Source organism: Periplaneta americana, chromosome 3 (assembly GCF_040183065.1).
Source record: "Periplaneta americana isolate PAMFEO1 chromosome 3, P.americana_PAMFEO1_priV1, whole genome shotgun sequence".
In the NCBI taxonomy this organism is placed as follows: Eukaryota; Metazoa; Arthropoda; class Insecta; order Blattodea; family Blattidae; genus Periplaneta; species Periplaneta americana.
In genome coordinates this window covers 151,081,407-151,104,270 of record NC_091119.1, presented here as the reverse complement: position 1 = coordinate 151,104,270, position 22,864 = coordinate 151,081,407, and the positions used below count along the sequence as shown (strand labels likewise).

Below are 22,864 nucleotides of genomic sequence, written 5' to 3'. Positions count from 1 at the left end.
AAATGTTGAAATATGCAGCATTGTATTGGGAATAAATTTGAATAAGGAACAAAAAAAAGTTTCCTTCCCAGGCAGGATTCGAACCACGAAAGTCTTAATTACCAATATATCGTGCTCTGGAGTGAATAAGGCCCTGACATCAGCTATAAAGGTCGATCCGGTTTTTTTTTTTTTTTGCCACTACTGTACATATAAGTAATGTCTGTAGTCAAGTCTAGACTTGACTGACTTTATTTTATTGCCAGGTTTAGTCTTCAACTTGAGTTTTATTTGAGAGAGTGATTTAAACAGTTACGGGAGAGTTCGTAAAAGCACTTGTTTTTGTAAAGATTTGAAATCAGCGAAACTCAGAACTATACAATCGCTGAACTATCGAATCTCGCGAACCGGATAACCTTGTACGACCCCGTAATGAAATATACATTGGAGGCCATCAAACTGAGGAAAGAGGAGTTGTGTTTGTCAAGTTTCGTGTGACATCGTATGTGCGAATTAGTTACAGTAAGTTTGCATAGACGAAACTCATCAGTTTCAGTAATGTAATAACGTCACCTCTTTACAGCAAAGGATAGTAAACTTTCGACCTCAGTTAGAAATTAACGCTTTTATGTTCCTTGAAAATACAAGTAGGCCTAGTAAAACTTTTAACCCAATATGGAGAACTAAACAGATACCGAAAGAGTGAGAAACTGGTTTTGTGATTTAGGGTAAAGATTGGTAATACTGTGATACGAGTAATATTGTGATAGTTCTTTTTGAGAATTTATTACAATTTTACTGAACGAGAGAAGGACCGGTTTTGTGCAGCAACTTGTCCACGAACATTCCCTTAATACGTTGACGCAAAAACCGATCTTCCTCTCGCTCAGTAAAATTGTGATAAATTCTCAAAAAGAATTATCACAGTATTACTCATATCACAATTTACCAATCTTTACACTACATTTACAAGAAGGTTCCAGACACAACTGTAATAATTACTTAGGAATAGCATTGCTCTCAACCGCCTCAAGATTCTATGCAAATATATTGAAAAACAGATCAAGTAATTGTGAAACCTTTTAGGACACGAACAATGTGATTTTAGGAAAGGAAGAAGCATCATGGATGCAATTCTTGTACTGAAATAAATCTTAGAAAAGAGGCGTGAATTCAATCTTACTACTTATTTACTGTTCATTAGTTTCGAAAAAGCATACGACAACATAAATCGTATTAAATTATGGCAAATTATGCATGAAGGAAATATTTTTTTTATAATAAATTCCATCCATAATTTATACCATAATTTCAGAATATCAATAAAAGTTTCGAACAATAAATCTTTAGACCAATTTAACACAAATAAAGGAGTAAAACAAGGTTGTGGTCTATCTCCAGTTATTTTCAATTTTTATATAAACCGAATAATACAGGAATTATAGAGATCGTTATTGTTCGGAATAACAGAAGATGATTTACAATTAATAGCATTCCGTTTAAGTACAATTACTAAAATGTACAGTAGGGGAGAGTCGGGTAGTATCGGACATCGGGTAGTATCGGACAGTGAATTTCTTTCATCTACCACACGATGATAGTACCTGATTGACATGGTTACGTTTCTGTGATGTCACATAGAGAAACGTAACCATGTCATTCAGGTACTACCATATGGTGGTAGATGAAAGAAACGCACTGTCCGATACTACCCGACTCTCCCCTACGTATAACATGAAAATCTTTAGGGAAAAATTTAAGCAGAGCAAAAATACGAGTAGGTATTGAAGTAGTAATCATAGCAATTAATAATCCTAAATGTATTAGAAAAACTGTCCTCAAGGAGAATCCCTAAGAATAAAACGTCACATCATCTAGTCTGGCAAATGCTCTACGTGATAAAGGTCTAGAAGTATGTGAATAAATGTTTTCTCTCTCAGAGATGGATAGCAACAGAAGAATTGATATAATAGCTATGAACATAAATAAAGAATTTGCTGAAATAATTGATCCTACAGTCAGATTTGAAATCTCCAGTAGACAACAACATAAGGTAGATATAGAGAAGAAGAAAATATACGAACCAACAATAAATTATTGTTATTAGAGGAGAAAAACTCGCTCCGGCGCCGGAGATCGAACCCGGGTCCTTGATTTTGCGTACCAAGAGCTCTAACCACTGAGCTACGCCGAAATTCAATCCACAGCACCAGATCGAATCCCCCTCCTCTAATGTTTTTCCCTTTATGGCCTTACTCCATGTTCGACATAATAGGCTTATGACATATTATATTAAGTCAACTGGGGGATTCGATCCGGTGCTGTAGATTGAACTTCGGCGTAGCTCAGTGGTTAGGGCGCTTGATACATAGAATCAAGGACCAGGATTCGATCCCCGGTGCCGGAGCGAGTTTTTCTCCTCTAAAAACAATTGTTATCATAACAGATAAATTCTGTAGGACCAAAAATTAATCTTCACGTAAATAAATTATTTTTGGAAAAATATAAACTGAAGCAAAAGTCACTGGCTTGTACTACGGTATACGTGGTACCATTACAAAATTTTTTGTGGAATGGAGATAAACGAACAAAATTGGTAAAGATGTGCAAGATCAAATCATTATTAATATAATTAAATACTCGACAGCTATCTTAAAAAACTATTTATAAAGGACTCAACAACAATTTAATCTGATTGTAATCACTACATACCGGTAGAGGTATAAATTTGAATTAGACTGTAGGCTACATATTATTGTTTTTTTTTTTTCATAATTTAACGCTTACAAATGTTTAACTAATTGTAATTTTTCGTGCTCCTTTCTTTGTTTTTTTTTCTTTAATTTCATTACGTATGTTTACATATGCATATGTTTTTGAGGATATATTGAGTTCGTAAGGACTACCCTCAATGGGGGACAGTTTGTAAATAATAATAATAATAATATATATACTATACAATATATATTATACATATTATTTCTTCCTTTTTCTGTCTTAACCACGTAACTTTTAACATTTTTCAATGATGTTACTTATGTTGTATAATATTCTGTGTTATAGCAAGCTCAATGTGAGTCAAATTTGTAAAGTAAAAATAAAAAATTTGGTTATCTTAGTCACTTAATATCCGAGCACAGATATGATGACATCAGAATTAATACGTAAATGAAATAATTAAATGGAGTAATAAAAAGGCATTTCGGAAAGCAAATGAACACTAGTACAAAATTACATTTATATATCACTTCAAAATCATGCCTTAAATATAGCAATGAAGGCAGGGCACTCAGCAAAAAAATATAAGCGGAAAATAGAAGCTGCACGTCTGAGATTTTCGCGACCATTAGTGCTATTACAATATACTTAACTGGACCGGCAAAGAAATAAAAATATTCGGGATATTACACACTTTAGATTTAGTGGATGGTGTCATTCAATGCCAGAAAAACTGGAGTGTCCACAGAATGAATAAAGATTGTCTCCTATTTTATCCTTGACATGCCAACCAAGAGGACACCGAGATCTGTGGAGACCGAGACAGCGTAGGGAAGATCAGGTACATCTTGGGATCCACATGGACTCATTGCTACCTTGCTTTCAAACGGGCTTTGGAGATACTCCTGTGTGATAAAGTGATTCCCCCTCCCCTAAAAATGATAATCACTTAATCACTCACCTCCATTTCGTACAGAAATTGCATTTCCTTGTCTTCTGTGTCGTAGAAGCATTAAAAATGAACTTTTCTTAAGTAACTATCCTTCAAGCACTTCTTACTTCCACAACGTCGTATCACATCTTGATAAAATATCTATTTGATTATGATTATTACGAAATTGAAATTATTTAGAATTAAAACTTCTGTAATATAAACTTTAAACGGCAAATTTGACACATTCTATTTTGTGATGTCTGAGATGTGTGTCTAACTCGTGGAGTGAAACTTCCATCAGATGATCTGCATGTGAAATAAATATGGGAACCACGCACAATGGGAAAATACAGAATTATAACTGAGGTTCCTTCTTACGTAAGACGCTTTAATTGCTAACTCTATATAAATGACTCGCAATTCTTGTGTATACCTCATTGTGCTCTGGGATACAGTTCAATCTGTGGGTTTTTCTGGACCGACTTTGGGACGAACGGCAACAGTTAATTTTATAATTTGTGTAATTAATAAACGTGGCGATATACATCGTGCGTAATGTCGCTATAAATTATTCGGTAATTTAGGAATCGTTTTAAAGGAATGTGTGCTAAGGTTGATGATAGAGGTGACCCATTAGCTACCGTCACAATGTAGTGTTTCTGTTAAGTGGGTTTGTGGTGCATGCAAAAGTTCAGTAAACAACCTGCAGTACTCATTCAAATCGTGATGTTTTAAGGGGAGAGGATGGTATTTTTTAAAACTTTTTTCCTATTTGGTGTAAATTATTAATTTTTTGTATGTAGAGAGCTCATAGCTGTGGCAACTCAACCAAATAAAAATATTTTGAAAAAAAATTATTTGGGGGCCCAAATTTGAAAAAAAAATATACCCAATGCAGGATTGTACTAAAACCGATATATCTAAACCGTTTTTAAAGACAGATTGAAACAGTTTTTGCAATGTATTTGCAAAAGTATGTTCTACAAACTGTCTGTAACAGAATTTTGATATTAGTCCCTACGATGGTAAAATAAACAATTAAAATTTAGTAACAATTTTCTGATTTCCTTTCTTGCAAACAAACGGACGTATTTTAAAAATGAAATCAATTAACAAAATTCTGTTACAGAGAAAAGTTTCCTAATAGTCTAAAGAATGTGTGTTCTAAATTTCTTTCATGTATCTTTAATAGTTCAGAAATTATATCCATTTTGTCCGGCAGTGTAGCAAAAAAAAATGAAGTTACTGGAAACCGATAAAAGAGGGCGTGGGATTTAAAAATCCATAGCGCAGGAAATTTAAAAATTACGTCTCAACATCCGATAAGGGCACAAATACCCATAAAATGTTATGCAATGCATGCCACACATATCAAAGCGTATTTTAAAGAAAAAAAAATTGAAAATTTAATTTACCGGAAACAACAATAAAAGTGGGCGAGTGATTTAAAAATCCATAATGAAGGAAGTTTAAAAATGGCGATCCACACATATCACAGAGTATTTTAAAGAATTTTTTTTTTTGAAAATTCAGTCATTTTTCATCAAAAATACCATCCTCTCCCCTTAAGTGACTTTCTTTAATTCATTTGTTCCAAATAACTTATGCAGTTTTTAAACTGTATAATACTTTTGTCTGAATAAGTTTGGGACAGGAGGTATAGTTTTAATTTAAGACTTAGGCTATTTCTCTGAACCACACATTTATGGGAATGTAGACATAAACTGTTTTTATTAAATGCTTTTGACGTAAGAAAATATTAGCCGTTGAGAGCAGAAGTGGTGTAAGTCAAAAATGTGTAATGAGGGTTAAAATAAACATTCTGTAAAATACAGCGCAAAGTAGCAATTAATATTCAGTTTATTTAAACTATTAGTAGTCAGTGGGTAGCACGAAGGACATATTAATTGTTACTTTGCGCTGTATTTTACAGAATTTTTACTTTAAACATCATTACCCAATTTTGACTTACACCACTTCTGCTCTGAACGGCTCATATACAGCCGTTACTTTTCAAGCTCAAATTATTACATTTGAATCGGTCATTTCAGAAACGGCATGAATCACAAAAAGTAAATTTTCTGGAACAGTAAAAAAAAAAGCTATTTTGTAATAGTAATAGTTTGCATAGTGTAATTTTAATTTTGAAATCTTAGGTTTTGAGAAAAAAAAATATAAAATTGGTTAACTCATACCGTTCTGCAATTAATTATTTTTGGCTAATAAAATGAGAAAATGAAAAAGAGAGAATTAACTTACATAATATAGTACATTTTAGAGATTTATATATACGATAATGGCTCATTGTTTTGGATCTGTAATAGTCGTATGGATAGGCCTAGTTATTGTACAATCTGGTAACTCGCTCAGATTAAAAAATTGAAACAAACAGAATTAAAGGCATGGACATCAGTTCTGTGTCATCCTTGATACATCCATTCACTGTAAGTAGGAAACGAGTCACTGACTGTAAAACAGTAGATACAAATTCGTGGTTGAATTCCTTATTCTCCAGAATGATAGATATACGTTTAAACTATATGTTTCAATGAAAACATATTTTTTGCACAAAAAGTTGACTCATGCCTTTTCTGTAATGACCGATTCATTTGATATTCATAGGCCTACGTTCTGAACAAATTTACTGGATCGTATTGGATATGAAATAACAAACGATATTACAAAACGAATTTTCTCGAATTTAAAATGCTTAACATGTACATACGTTGAAATTTGGATATGAATAGTTTTGTAATATCATACTATTTTCTCTGTACTGTATTTATATAATAGGAAAATTAAATTAAGCTTGGGAATCGGGACTGAAGTGCCCTAAGCTCGAAAATTTTAACTCACTTTGAACTATATTTATGCAAAAGAATGCGTAACTTTCTGATGCGTTCTTTCACTTAAAACCACTTACCTCTTGGTTTATGAACTCCTTCAAAATGGTCCGTGATGATGCTTCCTTCTTTTGAAAAACAGAATTACAGGGCTGAAACCAAGAGTGAGAAAATTTGAACTTCAGTGATAAATATATACTGGGTGTTCATTTCAAAGTGTGTCATGACGTCACTGTTGTTGGGTCACCGATTTGAAGCGAGTTTCAGCTGATATGTTAGAGAAGTTGCCTATTATTTAAGGCGTTCTTCAATCTGAACTTGAGAACGTGTACGGTATAACTTGAACGTCGTAGCAACAGATGGCGGTCTGTACGGTCTGTGTGCTACCATAACCTCTTTCGAACTGTGTTTTGCGCCGGCAAGTCGTACGCAGGGTATTTGTTATCATCGGTTGCGTACGGTAACATTCCACAACACAATCAAATGCTCCGTGTCCATGTTGACCGTCGAAGTTAATGTCAACAAATACTTAAGTAATCGTCTTAACCCTCTCCCCATATCCCGACAGTACGTATTTCCAAACAGTTCACATTCCTGCCACTACCGGCGTTATCGTACGTATCGGTACGTACTCTTCAGAATGAACGCCGTACTTGCTAGCCATCTTCTCTGCCTCTTAGGTTATACACCTGAGCTGCGGTAGTGTAGGAAGATTGAATTCTCTAGGCTCATCAACTAGCCACATGACGGCATACAGCGAGCCAAGACACATTTTGAACTGAACACCCAGTATTAATTAGCTATAAAATATTATTAAATTATTATTATTATTATTATTATTATTATTATTATTATTATTATTATTAATAATATTTTTGCAATTCATTTTATGTCGGTAGGTACAGTGACCACTGTAAACAATATCCTTTGTACATGCTTAAGATTCTAGAGGCAAAATGTCGTAAATTTATATTAGGCCTAATAGGAAAAATCTTGAAAAAAATATCAGAATATGGCAAATTTCATTATGAAAGGGAACTTTTGAGAGATTAATCAGGACAGCGAGTTTTAAAAAAATGTAAAGTTATTGCGGTATTTTGTGAAATGATTTTGAGAAAAGTAGTATTTTTATTTGAATTTTGGAATGTATGTTCTAGGGAAACGAGAGAGGTTGTAGAGATTATGATGGAGTTTTATAGAGCAAGTACCAACACATTTATGTCCTTATTGATTTGTTGCGTAACACTGACGGTGTGGCCGTAATTTCATTGGAGATACAGAATATCAGAAAAATGTTAAATCCTTGCACCAAAAACGGCTGTTCTCTGAACCAAATGATCCTATGCTTAATTATTTTCATATAATAACAATTAAGAAACATGTTAAAGGAATTATCCTTGCATCAAATGAGTGCTCTTTGGACCAAAATGATCGTATTTTAATTATTTAAATACAATTTCAATTAAGTAACATATTGAAAAATTTATCTTTCTATTAAATACAGATGTTTCCTGGACAAAATGTCCTATTTTAATTATGTAATTACTTTATATTTATTTCTAACAAGTGCAGCGAAGCGCACGGGTATGGCTAATATGGAATATAATTCTTAACATACATGTTAGGTGTATCAAACAAGGCCCAGCTCTTAACAAGGCCCACTCCTTCTTGTGCTGAAGGCATATGCTATATCTACTACATGACAACAGGGGTTGGATCCTCTACTAGTGCGCATTTAGCAGTGCTAATATCACATGCCAGCTTAACTGATTTGCCGCCATTATATGTTGCTGTGTTTGAGTTGTTTGATTAATTGTGGAAAAGTGCAGTTTTTACATATTTCTGCAGACATTTGTAAGTAATATTTCAGGTATTACACATTTTTCGAAAGCTGTTTTATTCCTTTTGAAGATAATATAATTAGATTTAAGATATAATTAGTGGCGAGGGAATAGTGAACAAGAGACTGAAGAAAAACTGCAGGTCTCTAATAAGGCCCGGGTGTGCCTTGTTTGATGCATGATATGAAGTGTCAGAACGATTACACGTTAAAGATTTGGTGAACTGTTTTCATCTGCTTGGCTCAGAACAATGACTCCAGCTAATTTCACTGCAGGGTTTCGAGGAACAGGAAACTTTCTCTTCAACCCTCAAGCTATTCCTGAATCTACATTTGCATCAATCAGTATTAACCCAGCGATCTAATGAAGGAAACTCAGGTTCAAATGCAGATGTACCAGACCTGTCAAACGACGAAGAGGCAGAAGTTGATAATCCTGATGATGTCCCTGAGCAGTCATTAACAGTGAAGAATCTCCAAACATCCCTGTGATCAACAACGATAAAGACAGTTCTGCTGTATCCACTGGAAGAACGAAACGTTTCCATGATTTGTTATCTACACCAAATTTACCTAAACGTACAGCACCATGACGGCAGGCAATAAATGTTAAGGCAAACATTGTTTCAAAATGTTTGTTCACACAAGAAGATAACCAGATCACGAGTTCTAAGAATACCAAGGGCACAAAACAGCAAAATTAGGGATCGACCAAGTACCAGAACAAAATACTTCGCACTTCTGACAAAAATTAATCAGGACCCAGCGATACCCAAAGGCAAAAGAAGTCAAAGGAATCATGGTACTGTAAAGTTCGCCAGGAGGATCGAGTTGCTGACATGCGACTGTGCACCAAATGTAAAGAATATGTGCACGAAGAATGTGTTGGTTTATGTTCTTAAGACCTTGAACTCTTTGCGTGTCCTGACTGTGAAGACGACCATTTTGAAGTGTAAATTCCAGCACTAACCTAGTTATAAGTGTATTAAGTCTAACATTATATTCTGGTGTCTTTAACATTTGTTTCACTTCACGAAACTTCCGTAAGAACTTGCAAATTTTAGATTTCTTAAAACAAATTTTCACCAGTTCTCTAGTGTTTTACTACCAAAACTTTTTCTATAAAAATATGTCATGACTTAACTGCAACTTTAAAATAAAACTTAATTTCATTTGTTTTTATTTTCAGCTTCTTACACCAAATTTCATCCAGGGGCCTCATTAAGTACCACTCCTGCGCCTTATTTAGAACCTATGCTTTCAGTTTTTAAATAATTACCACGGCCAAAATCTTAAAAACATACATTTAGAACATTTTTTTCGAAGAGAATACTAACTCAACTGTGAACACAGAAAATAACGATTTCCCATATTTAACGATTAAAAACACAGATGGTCCCAAACTTTAGGTGGGCCTTGTTTGATACACCTACAGTATTAGATATTGTAATATTCTTTTCTTGACTGTCTAATGTCAAATCCATTACAGGCCAAATCGACCCACATGGCTGACAGGAGGTTAAGGCTCCCAACTATACGGATAATCGGTATTAATGGCAGTAGGGATGTCAGTCCTACATGCCCGCCAAAGGAAATGCCCCTGGTACTCATTTCTGTTAGAGGCTGAGTAGACCTCAGTGCCAAAGTGCGGCCGAAAGGATTAGATCAATGGAAAAAAATCCATGACCCCATCGGGAATCGAAACCGAAACCTTGCAACTTTGTAACGTTACACCTTAACCGCGACGCAACCGCACGTTTCTTCGAGTGTTTTACTCCGTTCTGAATGAGTCAGTAAACAGAAAATTGATATGCGAATCTGGCTTCCAGGTTTAGTTTCCTGTAAAGCTGATTTGAATAATATTCAAGGGAAAAATTGTTCCGGGACCGGGTATCGAACCCGGGACCTTTGGCTAAGCGCGCCAACGCTCTTCCGCTGAGCTATCCAGGAACGATACACAATCATGGTCCAATATTATTCAGAAAATTGATATGTTCAGTTATTTATAATTATAAGCTTGTTATATGTATGTATTTTTCTTAGTAAAATACTTAGCACACTTTCAGGATAATGCGGCTCATTTGCAACTGATTGTTTTTTTTATCCTTTGTTTACTAGACGTTGAAGACCACAGTTATAGAATAAATTCTAGTTGATTATTCCTCTTTAAAATGCTGACGTGCGTTGACCAGGCTGAGGGAAGCTCCAAGTTTACTTTAGTTCAAAGGCGTGTTGTATCAAAAGAGGTGTCTGATCGTAAAGTAAAGAACCGAAGTATGTTTCATGCATAAATAACGGTAATAAAATATAGAGATCCCACATGCCTTGTAAATGGATATACTGTATTTGTATATAGGTAGATGATAATTTGTCAAGCAAAGTGGCCGAGTCTTGAAGCTACTCGTATTTACACTTCTCTGTTGAGAAATGACAGTTTAAGAATTCTTGTACATAGAGATGTGTCGTGAGGCATATCATCATTATCATTATCATCATCATCCTATTCATATCACCATCATATCGTCGTCGCTACCACCTCACCACCATCACCACCATCCGTCTGAACGGAAGTGCACAGTGCCATTATTCGAAGTGAACTTCGAATTCATAAATTGAAATACTCGTAATTATTTATTCTTTCCACGTTTAAGACATATCGTACTCGTATTCTACAGTCAAAACTCAGTTACTTGGGGCTTTTTCAAGTCCAAGGTATAAATATTTGGCTAAACACTGGTAGCCTCTGCTTCACAGGAAGCTACACCTGAAATTATTCAAATCAGCTTCACAGGGAGCCATACCTGAAAGCTAGATTTGCATAATACACGTTACTGTTCTTTAGCAGAAAACCACAATTCAAGTCACACAGAGTTTGTGTGCACTCATTGTTGGGTGTTTGACGGATTGTCAGCTCACTTTGAGGTATGTGGATATGAAGGGAAAAATTGAGTCGGTGTCTGGTAGAGTTCCTGGGTATCTCAGTCGACAGAACGTTGGTGCGCTTAGCCAAAAATTCCCGGGTTCGATACCCGGCCCCAGAACAATGTTTTCCTTGAAATCATAATAAATATAGTTTACTGAATTTCACCTTAGTATATTAATATCCGTGTCCCGCGCCGTAACATCGTTATCTGAGACGTTCTGCCTAACTCGTGTTAAGGAATGAGCGCTGGGTCAAGTCCTCGTGGGGAAGGAATTTTCTAAGAAATTTCTGCTCGTGTATGGAGCCGGTACCCACCCAGCGTCGTATGAATTTGGGGAGTTACGGTAAATAGCGGAATAGGGTTTCGAAAACCAGCTATAACTGTTGAAGGGAATCATCGTGCTGACACTTTACCTTCCTGTTGGTTGGATGATCGTTCAACTCTGCTGAGACATGTGGACGGGGAGCAGTCGACTAGTCGGCCTAGGCCCTTCATGGGCTATCGTGCCATGGATGACCCACGTGAAATCAGAGTTTACGCAAAGTTACGAGATTATATTATTTTATTTATGACACTTTCGCCTGCAGAGTTATCCGGCGTCGAAATTTAACTTCGGTGAGAAATGACCGACAAATTTTGCCTGGAGCCCTCTGTCACGGGTAGGGTTCTTTCATGTGCTATAAATCTACGATTTACTTCTCTCCCGGAGGAAGCCATGCTGAGAATTTCATCACTATTTACAACAGGGTTTTTAACTTAAGGGTTGTCGTGGCTTTCGGAATAGGTCGCCGTAAAAATAATATGTTAATTAATATATTAATTAAAGTACTCAATTTAAAATTATGTACATTTCCAGAGCTATGCTTTTAAGAGAAATAATGAAAACACGGTAATATCTCTGTATAATAATAGTCTTTTACTACTACTACTACTACTACTACTACTACTACTACTACTACTACTACTACTACTACTACTACTACTACTACTACTACTACTACTAATAATAATAATAATAATAATAATAATAATAATAATATTTCTATGCTTATAAGTTATAAGAAGTACAGAAATTTACTAATTAGTGTTATTCGTAATGTAAAAGTAAAATGTTTTCCAAAAATTTTTCAAAATAATGTTAACGATTCTGAAGAATTTTGGAACACCATAAGTGTTAAAATTAATAAAATTGAGACTGTCAAAGGCATTATTAGGCCTATTGCAAATGACTTAATTGTTAAAACTAAAAAAGGTATTGCAAATATATTAAACGATCAATTAAAAGAAATATGGCATTGTATCACATCTAAAATAAATTAAAGTTTATTTAATTCTGAAAACTACGAGGGTCATACTGAAAGTCATGAGCAACCCATTGTTATAAATCTTAATTTTTATTTTTTAGACAAACCAGATACATTATCTTAAACTACAGACGTTTCTGTCACTTTTCAACATAGTCTCCATTTCTTTGCACACATTTTTGCCGCCGTTCTGAAAGTTTGAAAATTACTATGCTGTAGAAATTCTTTTTATCTACCCGAAGACACTGACGCACTGCTTTCCGGATGTCCTCCAGCGTCTCGAGCGTTGACCTCGCAGCAGAAAAGATGGTAGTCGGAGGGTGCCAAGTCGGGACTGTAGGGAGATTGCGGAAGAGTTTCGCACTCAAATGTTCTGATTTTCTCCACGGTGACACGATCAGTGTGAGGCCACGTGTTATCGTGTTGCAGGATCTTCTTTCCAGGGCGTTCCTCGTGCAATGTATGACGGAGCTTCAAAACTGTCTGAATATAGCGGACAGCATTTGTGGCCTGTTCAGGTTCAAGAAATTCAACCAAAATGCATCCCAGAACTCATCAACTCTTTCCTTGTTGCGTTTCGTGGAGGCAGTTCGAGGGCAACCGTTACGAAGCTCATCTTGGATGCTCGTGTTCCCATCTTCGAAATGTACTGCTGGCGCCCATGCACACACCTCCGTATGCAAGTCTGAGGTGAATTTCAGCAGAAGATTTTTCTTCTTTAACAAGGAATTTAATGACAGCACGCTGTCGAAACGAACCATCGTTGTCGACCATTCTGCAAACATTGCCTGTGGTCACATGATAGAAGTAAATGACGTCACAATATATCAATACATAGTGTAAAGTCTGTAGATTATGATCATATAATTGTTTTTGTTACATTGTTGAAATTGAAATTATAGCAATGTGTTGCTTATGACTTTCAGTACGATCCTCTGTATAATAAAATTACACAAATAAAAAATCCTAATAATAAGTTAGGCTATGTTTTTGTTTCTTGTTACCAAAGAGGAAATAATTAGTCTTATCAATGAGTCGAAAAACTATGTATTTTCTGGAATCGATAGTATTACAAGTGAAACATTAAAAAAAATTGCTGTTTCTATTTCTAAATCACTTGTTTATATATCCAATCAATGTCTGTCACAAGGTATTTTTCCAAAGGATTTAAAACTGATGTTGTCTTGCCTGTTCAAAAATCTAATGAAAAAAAGTGCAAACAATTATTGCCCTTTATCTTTACTTGTACATGATCTAAATAACTTGAAAAATGTGTCAAAGTTAGATTAATTAGATTCATAGAAAATATAATTTAATCCATGATAATCAATTTTGTTTTAGAAATAATACAAACAGATATTTTTTTTTTCAACTAATGTTTTCTTTTCTCAATTTTTACTTACAATTTTAGTTATATTATTTAATTTTTATTATTATATAATGTAACTGTAACTGCCCCAAGCATGAAAATTTGCTCTTTTTGGTGAAAGCAATGTTATTTTAAAGATGTATATGTAGCCTAACTTCTTATTTCAACAAATTCAGATTTAAAAAAATTGATCAAATTTATACGGTGTTACCACATTAACACTGTTTAACTTCGAAATAGACCCATTGGTCGCGCAAATTTGTCGCTTAGTTGACTTTGGATCTTGGTCAAAACAGACAAATTGTCATTTGATTGAACCTTATGTTAGACTAGCCGGGTCGAAGACTTCTTTACGGGGACACTTCTACAATTTTCATCCAAAATTTATGAACTTTAAATTACATAAATATTCCTACAATACTATCACCCGTACAAAAATTTAGTGCCATTAAGGCTAATAGTTTTGAAATTATATTTTTAAATATATTTTATATTGCCGTCACTAGAAAGGCTCCTTGCGACAAAGTTTTCAAAATTTTTAGTTCATATTGGCTCAAAAGCTTGAAAATAGTCATGGGGTTATAAATTAATTAGCTTTTTGAGCTCAGTATAAATAAAAAGTCACAATAAACTTTTAAGTGGATTTTCTTAATTTTTCGCCGTTATTTCACCATAGCGTCCCCTTAAATTCGATGGCCATTTTATTATTTAATAAATTGCGTCAAGAAATGTTTAGCGTACTTTAAATTTTATTTATTTAAGAATTTGTTGTAGGCCTACTAATGGCTTGTTGACAATCCTGTTTACAATATTAAGGAATATCTTTGTAGTAGTGTAAATATTCTTAATTAATTTATTTTTTAATTTTGATTCTCATGCTTCTTATTTCATGTTATCTCTTATTTTATGATTTTAATAAAATTATACACTATATTTTATTGTACTTTGACAAATGTTGAATGTTATGTTTTATTTAATGACGCTCGCAACTGCAGAGGTTATATCAGCGTCGCCGGATGTGTCGGAATTTTGTCCCGCAGGAGTTCTTTTACATGCCAGTAAATCTACTGACATGAGCCTGTCGCATTTCAGCACACTTAAATGCCATCGACCTGGCCCGGGATCGAACCCGCAACCTTGGGCATAGGCCAGCTCTATACCAACTCGCTCGCCAACCAGGCCGACTACTTTGACAATGTCTATAACATATGTTCATGTTAATGACAATAAGGACTGATTGATTAAAAAAAAAAAAAAGTTAACTTCTGGTTTAAAATTCATAGCTCTCGGCGAGATTTCATCCCACGAACGTCGGATACAACAGTCGGCATGGCAACTACCACACCAGGAAAGGTCGCAAGAACCAACAAATAATTGTAATAATGGTGATATCAGAGCACTGCTAATGTTAAAACACGATAAAATCTAAAAATTTCACAAGCAATTAAAACGCTGTACGCAGAGAATTAGGCCTCGTTCACTCACTGTGTTGCTACTGGTTTTCTCACAATCTTCCGACCGGCTGCAGGACGCGGTGTCTTCCAACTTTGTACTAAGGAGTGTAGACTGCAATTCAACGAGGCGACTTCTGCAAACCTGTTTCGCGCCTTTTACCTCTACCTCTGAGGCATTCTTTTATGAAGGTCCGAATCCGACCTCATATACCTTAGTATACGACCAGTCTTCCGTCTGGTTAGTGACGATGGGAAGGCTGTCGTAAGGAAAAATTGCACATTTTATTCCTTCAATATTTTCCCTGAATATACCGACGAGACATCCGCTGAAACATGGTTATCGGTACTGCAAAAACCGCAGTTATTTATCTTGGAGACGATGTGTGACTAAAATAAGTTACGCATCCTATACCATTTCCTGGACATTTTTGCGAGATGAATATAAACTATTAAGAAGTTGTTATGTTCTCTTGAATAGTAGATTACACAAGTAAAATCAGTCATAATACAACGGTAATAATAATAATAATAATAATAATAATAATAATAATAATAATAATACAGTAAAACTTTATTTATACGTTTTCATGGGGTCTGAAGAAAAAGACGTACAACTGAGGAAAACATAGGCCCTAATTGAAATTATATTTAATAACATCCGAAATAGCGTTTGAAGACTATAGATTATGGGGAGAAGAAGTTAAGTCAATTTAGTAAAACTTTCACAAGATAAATTTAGAACCTTATACTTAAGCCTGGGTGAATCCAGAAATGCATATAGAGTGTTAGTTGGAAGACCGGAGGGAAAAAGATCTTTGGGGAGGCCGAGACGCATATGGGAGAATACTATTAAAATGGATTTGAGGGAAGTGGGATATGATGATAGAGAGTGGATTAATCTTGCACAGGATAGGGACCGATAGCGGGCTTATGTGAGGGCGGCAATGAACCTCCGGGTTCCTTAAAAGCCACTTGTAAGTAAGTGAGTATAATTAAGCCATCTTTGAGTTTATAATCCAGTGCTCAAACTTATATCACATGAATAATTTGAATAATTTCAAGGGAAAAATTGTTCCGGGGCCGGGTATCGATCCCGGGACCTCTGGTTGAACGTACCAGCGCTCTACCACTGAGCTACCCGGGAACTCCACCCGACACCGTCTCAACTTTTCCCTTTATATCCACACAACTCGCGTGGGCTGACGAAACGCCAGAGACCCACAACAAGTGTACACAATCTCTGTGTGACTTGGAATTGTGGTTTTCTGTTAACGTACACAGTAACGTAGATTTGCATAGATTTGCATATTATACCACATATTCTTCAAGAATGTAAGATTTGTAGAAAATCTTAGCTGCTTAGAAACAAAGCTGCCAGATGTATTACATTTCAAACTACAATTCAGAAAATTTTACGAAGTTCGCTTAACCTTTTTCTTATCATGTGATCTCCATTTAATAATGTGTGATTATTTTACAAAGTCAGTTATTTTGGACTCTTACTCCTAAGGAATAAACCATGCCCTCAAGTTTTGATAACTCTTCCATAATTTGTTCAGTTACATCGTGGTGTGTTACAAAATGTTTCACTGTTTCTACAGCACTAACAGCGTCATCAAAGAACACAAGATTGGTGCAGGAAAGCATGGACGGCTTCAAATTTTCACGAATTTGAAAGTGGGCCGCATCTTAACAATGAACACGTACTGTATTTTCGCGTTCTTACATTTTCACGGCAAACCTAATGCGAAGCAAAATTGATTTAGAGCGTATAAATGGCGTTTCGTATCTCCTGGGGTTTAAAATACGATCGTATGAGTGTAAAAACGCATGAACGAAAAATGTATTCATTTCATTTATAGTTTACTGCCCAAGCGCAGGTCTTTCACTACAATCTCAGCATTCTCCAATCGTTCCTATTTTCTGCATTCCACTTAGTCTCCTCATATTATTCCTATAATATCTGAATATCGTCTATTACCTGATTATCTTCTTCTGCCACGAACTCTTCTCTCGTTCAGCATTCCTTCCAGTGCATCATTCAGTAGGCAGTTTCTGCTCAACCAGTGACGTACCAATTCCTTTTTCTCTTCCTGATCAGTTTCTGCATCATTCTGTCTTCACCCACTCTTTCTAGCATAGCTTCATTTCTTATTCTGTCTGTCCATTTCACTCGCTCCATACTTCTCCACATCTACATTTCAAATGATTCTAATCTTTTCTCTTCATTGCGTCGTAATATCCATGTTTCTGTCCCAAACAATGCACACTTCACACAAATCACTTCACTAGTCTCTTCCTTAGTTCCTTTTTCTATTGATCATTGTTATCTTCCTTTGACTTGCTGGCAGCAGCTTATGTTATTGCTTATAGTACATCCCAAGTATTTGAAGCTGTCCACTTGCTCTACTGTCTCGTTTCGAATTCGCACGTTTACTTCCTTTATTTTTCTTCCGATAACCCTAGTCTTCGTCTTGTTTGCTTTTATATTCGTCCCATACTGCTCACAGCTGTATTTGGCTCCAGTAGCATATCCCTTAGTATCGTCTCTTTTTCAGCTAACAACGGCATATCATCAGCAAATCTTATGCGCTTTATTCTCCTTCATCCTACTCTCACTCCTGCCATGTTCTGAAGACAGCTATTAAATCCTCAAGTAGGCTAGATGTTGAACAAAGTAGGTGATAAAGGGCATCCTTGTCGTATTCCTCTCTCTACTTCACTTCCTTCTGAAATTTCTTCTCCTTTCCTGACTTTGTCTCGCTCGTTTCATATAAAGTTTACTGAACTGTCTCCTCTTTTTCCAATCCACGCCAATTTACTTCATGATCCCCATAATTTTATTCCAACCCAATCTGTCAAATGCCTTTTCCATGAATGCTACATGAATTTCTTTATTTTTCACGATATATCTTTCGCCAATTATTCGCAGCAGTCTAATTGCATCTCTTGTAACTTTTCACTTCCTGAAGCATCTCCATACTCTTCTTGGCATTATTTTTCTTCAGTATTGGCAGCTCTCCCACATACCACTTGCGCAGAGGTATCGTTTCGTCTTTCTACTCTACAGATTCCTGGGACGGACCATAGATGTCTAATATGAGGAAACAGGAGAACCTCGAGGAAAATCCTAATTGCCACAAGAGTCACTGTGGATTTTCAATTAAAAGCCCCAAGCCTAACCGGGACTCGAACCCGACCGGCCTGCGTGATAGGCTGAAGATCTGACCACTCAGCCACAGTATACATACATACATACATACATACATACATACATACATACATACATACATACATACATACATTCGGACTGGGTAGCAAGTCGATATAGCGCTGGCCTTCTGTGCTCAAGGTTGCGGGTTCGATCCCGGCCCAGATCGATGGCATTTAAGTGTGTTTAAACTCGTGTTAGTAGATTAACTGGCATGTAAAAAGAACTCTTGCGGGACAAAATTCCGACACACCGGCGACGCTGATATAACTTCTGCAGTTGCGATTGTCGTTAAATAAACCATAATTTAAACTTTAAATTTTTTACATGCTTGCATACATACATACAGACATACACACATATATACTACATACATACATTTTTTAATTTTTTTTTTAAATTTTAGTAGGTTATTTTACGACGCTTTATCAACAGCTTAGATTATTTAGCGTCTGAATGAGATGAAGGTGATAATGCCGGTGAAATGAGTCCGGAGTCCAGCACCGAAAGTTACCCAGCATTTGCTCATCTTGAGTTGAGGGAAAACCCCGGAAAAAACCTCAACCAGGTAACTTGCCCCGACCGGGAATCGAACCCGGGCCACCTGGTTTCGCGGCCAGACGCGCTAACCGTTACTCCACAGGTGTGGACCACATACATACATACATACATACATACATACATACATACACACGTTCATACATACATACATACACACATACATACATACACACATACATACATGCATACATGCATACATACATACATACATACATACATACACACGTTCATACATACATACATACATACATACATACATACACACACACATACATACACACATACATACATGCATACATACATACATACATACATACATACATACATACATACATACATACATACATACATACATACATACATACGCACATACACATACATATTACTTCTCATTTGTAATGGAACATGCTGCTCAAAAAAGGCACAAAATACATACATTCATACATACATAGCCTTCAATGTATAATATTACTAGACATCCATTTCTTAGGGAGGACCTTGAGTTCAACTTGACTGGAAGCCTGCACGTAGTAGGCTACCCATGTAAGCTACGTCAGGACTGAATGCTTTTTATCGGAATTTGTGCACAATTTAACAAGCTCGTTATTTGTGCTGGATTGGAGCAACTGACTGTGGTCAACTGTTTCTGAGGTTTTGCAGCATTTCCTACGTTTCCGTTTCGGGCGTCTTTCCTGTAGGTACTGGCATGAAAAGTATTACTTTCATCCTGCGCAATGTTCAAGAAACTCTCTAACTATGTAAATTGTCATTTTATTAGTCAATAGTTGTTAACAATTAATCTTATTGCAATTCGTAATAGAGTAATGTCACTAGTTGTATATACGTACGTCTGTATTGTAATTTATCACCATTACAGAATAATTTACGTAGAATATGTATTGAAACAAAGAACTGTGAATAAGACAATCTTGAATATATGCAACTATTTTTAATTGGTTAGTTCACCCAACTCCTTCCTAAATGGGGGGTCACGAACAAAATAATAATTATTATAGACCTAAGGTTTAAATTTAATATAATATTGTTTACTTACTTGCATGATTGACAGTTTAAAAAATACATTACAAGTTACTCCAGATCTTCATTAACATTATCCTAATGGCTTAATCCTAATCCATTTAGATCATTGTAATATTTTCAAAATAAACAAAATTTCACACTATTATAGTCTATATTCTACACCTCAGATCATGAGGCTGCACTAAAGTAATGTAAAGAAAAAGGGGAGGAGACTCATCCAAAAGGCTGAGAAAAACTGTAATAGAATGTAGAACAGAGTAATATAAAATTGTTTATTCAATGCAAAATAGTCGTACGATATGTTTAAATATTCATAGAACAGCTTTTAAAAATTATTATTATTGTTACATTATTATTATTATTATTATTATTATTATTATTATTATTATTATTATTATTATTATTTTGTTCACGGTCCCCATTAAATGCTCTGCGGAACTCCAGGGGGCCGCGGTCTTCCCTGTTGAGAATCACTGGTAATAAGCATTGCAAAATCTATCGATAGATTAAAAGCGGAATTGATTATTTTTTGGTGCCGCTGTTATGAAAATAGAGTAAAAAAAATTAATAAAATGTCTTCATTGAACACAATTGAAGAGGTGGATTCCAAACTGGTCTAAGTTCAAATGGCAAGTTATGAGAAAGATGACAAAAACTGATAAAATAAAACTGACGCCCTTAGATCTGGATGAAAAAAAAGACATATGTAGACACTAAGTCAAGACTTAGGAGAGTCTTTTACTAAAGATTATTTATTATTTTTTTGTCCTACAGAATATATCTGTTATGGCAACAAATAATATTAGAAGAGAAAAATTCGCTCCGGCGCCGGGGATCGAAGCCGGGTCCTTGGTTCTACGTACCAAGCGCTCTCACATTGAGCTACGCCGAAGTCCAATCCACAGCACCGGATCGAACTCCCCTCCTCCAGTGTTTTTCCCTTTGTGGGCTGACTCCAAGTTAGGCATGTATGTTGACATTTTATTAAGTCAACTGCCATTATACAAGCAGCGCACTCAGTTGAGTGACTTGGTGGCCGGGATTTCAGAGTAATGTGCACAGTAATGTGTACAGAAATATGCACTGTTGCTAGAATAATTTACTAAAGATTATTATTTTTTTGGTCCAAAGAATATGTCTGTTATGGTAACAATTAATATTAGAGGAGTAACGATGCTGTTTTTAATGCATTGCAATTTTATGCTATAACAACGTTAGTGAGGATTTTAAAATAGTATGTAAAATATTCCTTTATATTACTTACTTATGGCTTTTAAGAAACCCGGAGGTTCAATGCCGCCCTCACATAAGCCCGCCATTGGTCCCTATCCTGTGCAAGATTAATCCAGTCTCTATCATCAAATCCCACTTCCTTCAAATGCATTTGTATATTATCCTCCCATCTACGTCTCGGCCCCCCAAAGGTCTTTTTCCCTCCGGCCTCCCAACTAACACTCTATATGCATTTCTGGATTCGCCCATATGTGCTACATGCCCTTCCTATCTCAAACGTCTGGATTTAATGTTCCTAGTCAGGTGAAGAATGCAATGGGTGCAGTTCTGCGTTGTGTAACTTCCTCCATTGCCCTATAACTTCATCCCTCTTAGCCCCAAATATTTTCTAAGAACCTTATTCTTAAACACCCTTAATCTCTGTTCCTCTCTCAGAGTGACAGTCCAAGTTTCACAATTATACAGAATTTATTTGTATTAGCTTTAAAATATCAAAGTAGGCCTATTATAAAATCATGAATTCTATTAATATATAACTACTTAAATAAGATTAATATATTATCAAATATATTAACGCTGTTATTGCACCCAGCTCCTCAATTAAAATAGTGATTGTATTGATATTCAAAACTTTCGAAGATCTAACGTACTTAATCCGTACAATTATTTCTTACTGTCTAACGACTACATTTTATTAAACATACATTTATACATACTTGTACATTCTGATAAATCGGACTGAACTAGAGTGCGAACACTGCACTGTCCGACCGAAATACAGGAGCTGCCGATGCCGCCTTCATTTCGTTACGGCTCGTTCACTCGTCGTCCTTGGTCTGAGTTTCATTCGGAGAATTACTGTACATCCGCAACACGAGAATTCTCGTAGTTAAAGCATTGCAATGCATTATATTGGTTATTCAACCATGCCAGATATTAGCAAATTTTGAATTTATATCAATCAGCTTTTGAATTTCTCTAATTACCAAACATAGCTCAGTTAGTTGTATGACAACTTCTCACCTGATGTACAGGAGTTTGATACCCTCAGGGTGCTTCTGTTTTCTGTGTACCTCTCTTCTTGTCATTGCTCCATTATCCTTAGCAGACTATTTCAATATCTGTGACTAGTATTTGAAGTAAGGAAGAGATATCGTCGCATCTGTGGCTCAAGCACTAGCAAGCTGGTCTTCCACCCAGGCGACCCAGGTTTGATCTTCGGCCAAGTCGTGATGAAATTTGTGGTGGAGAAAGCAGACATTGCATAGGCAGAGGGGTTTTATCGGGGTACTTCCGTTTCTCTCTATCATTCCACCAACACTCTCCACCTCCCCCTCTACAATATTAAAAATAGGCTGGGGTGAAGTCTGGGGGTAGTACGGGTTTCTGATGCCGATATAGGAAGGGCTTAGGGCTCCGGGCTCCTGGGATTTATCAAGCTACTCGTCTGCGA

General features: G+C 35.8%; 1 protein-coding gene across 4 annotated transcripts in view; it reads right to left on the bottom strand.

The window, feature by feature from the left end:
* Positions 1-22,864, bottom strand: part of LOC138696639 (transient receptor potential channel pyrexia-like) — a 58,051-nt gene that overhangs the window by 13,555 nt on the left and 21,632 nt on the right. The window contains exons 1-2 of one of the 4 annotated variants that reach the window (XM_069821846.1): positions 15,397-15,619; positions 6,555-6,626 (exon numbers count right to left, since the gene is read on the bottom strand). The exons of 1 other annotated variant lie outside the window; for it this stretch is intronic. The gene's annotated coding sequence lies outside the window, so the exon portion shown is untranslated. Of the gene's footprint in view, positions 1-6,554; positions 6,627-8,716; positions 8,839-15,396; positions 15,620-22,864 lie in introns of those variants that run through there. 2 more of the 4 variants (XM_069821847.1, XM_069821845.1) reach the window with 2 other exon arrangements.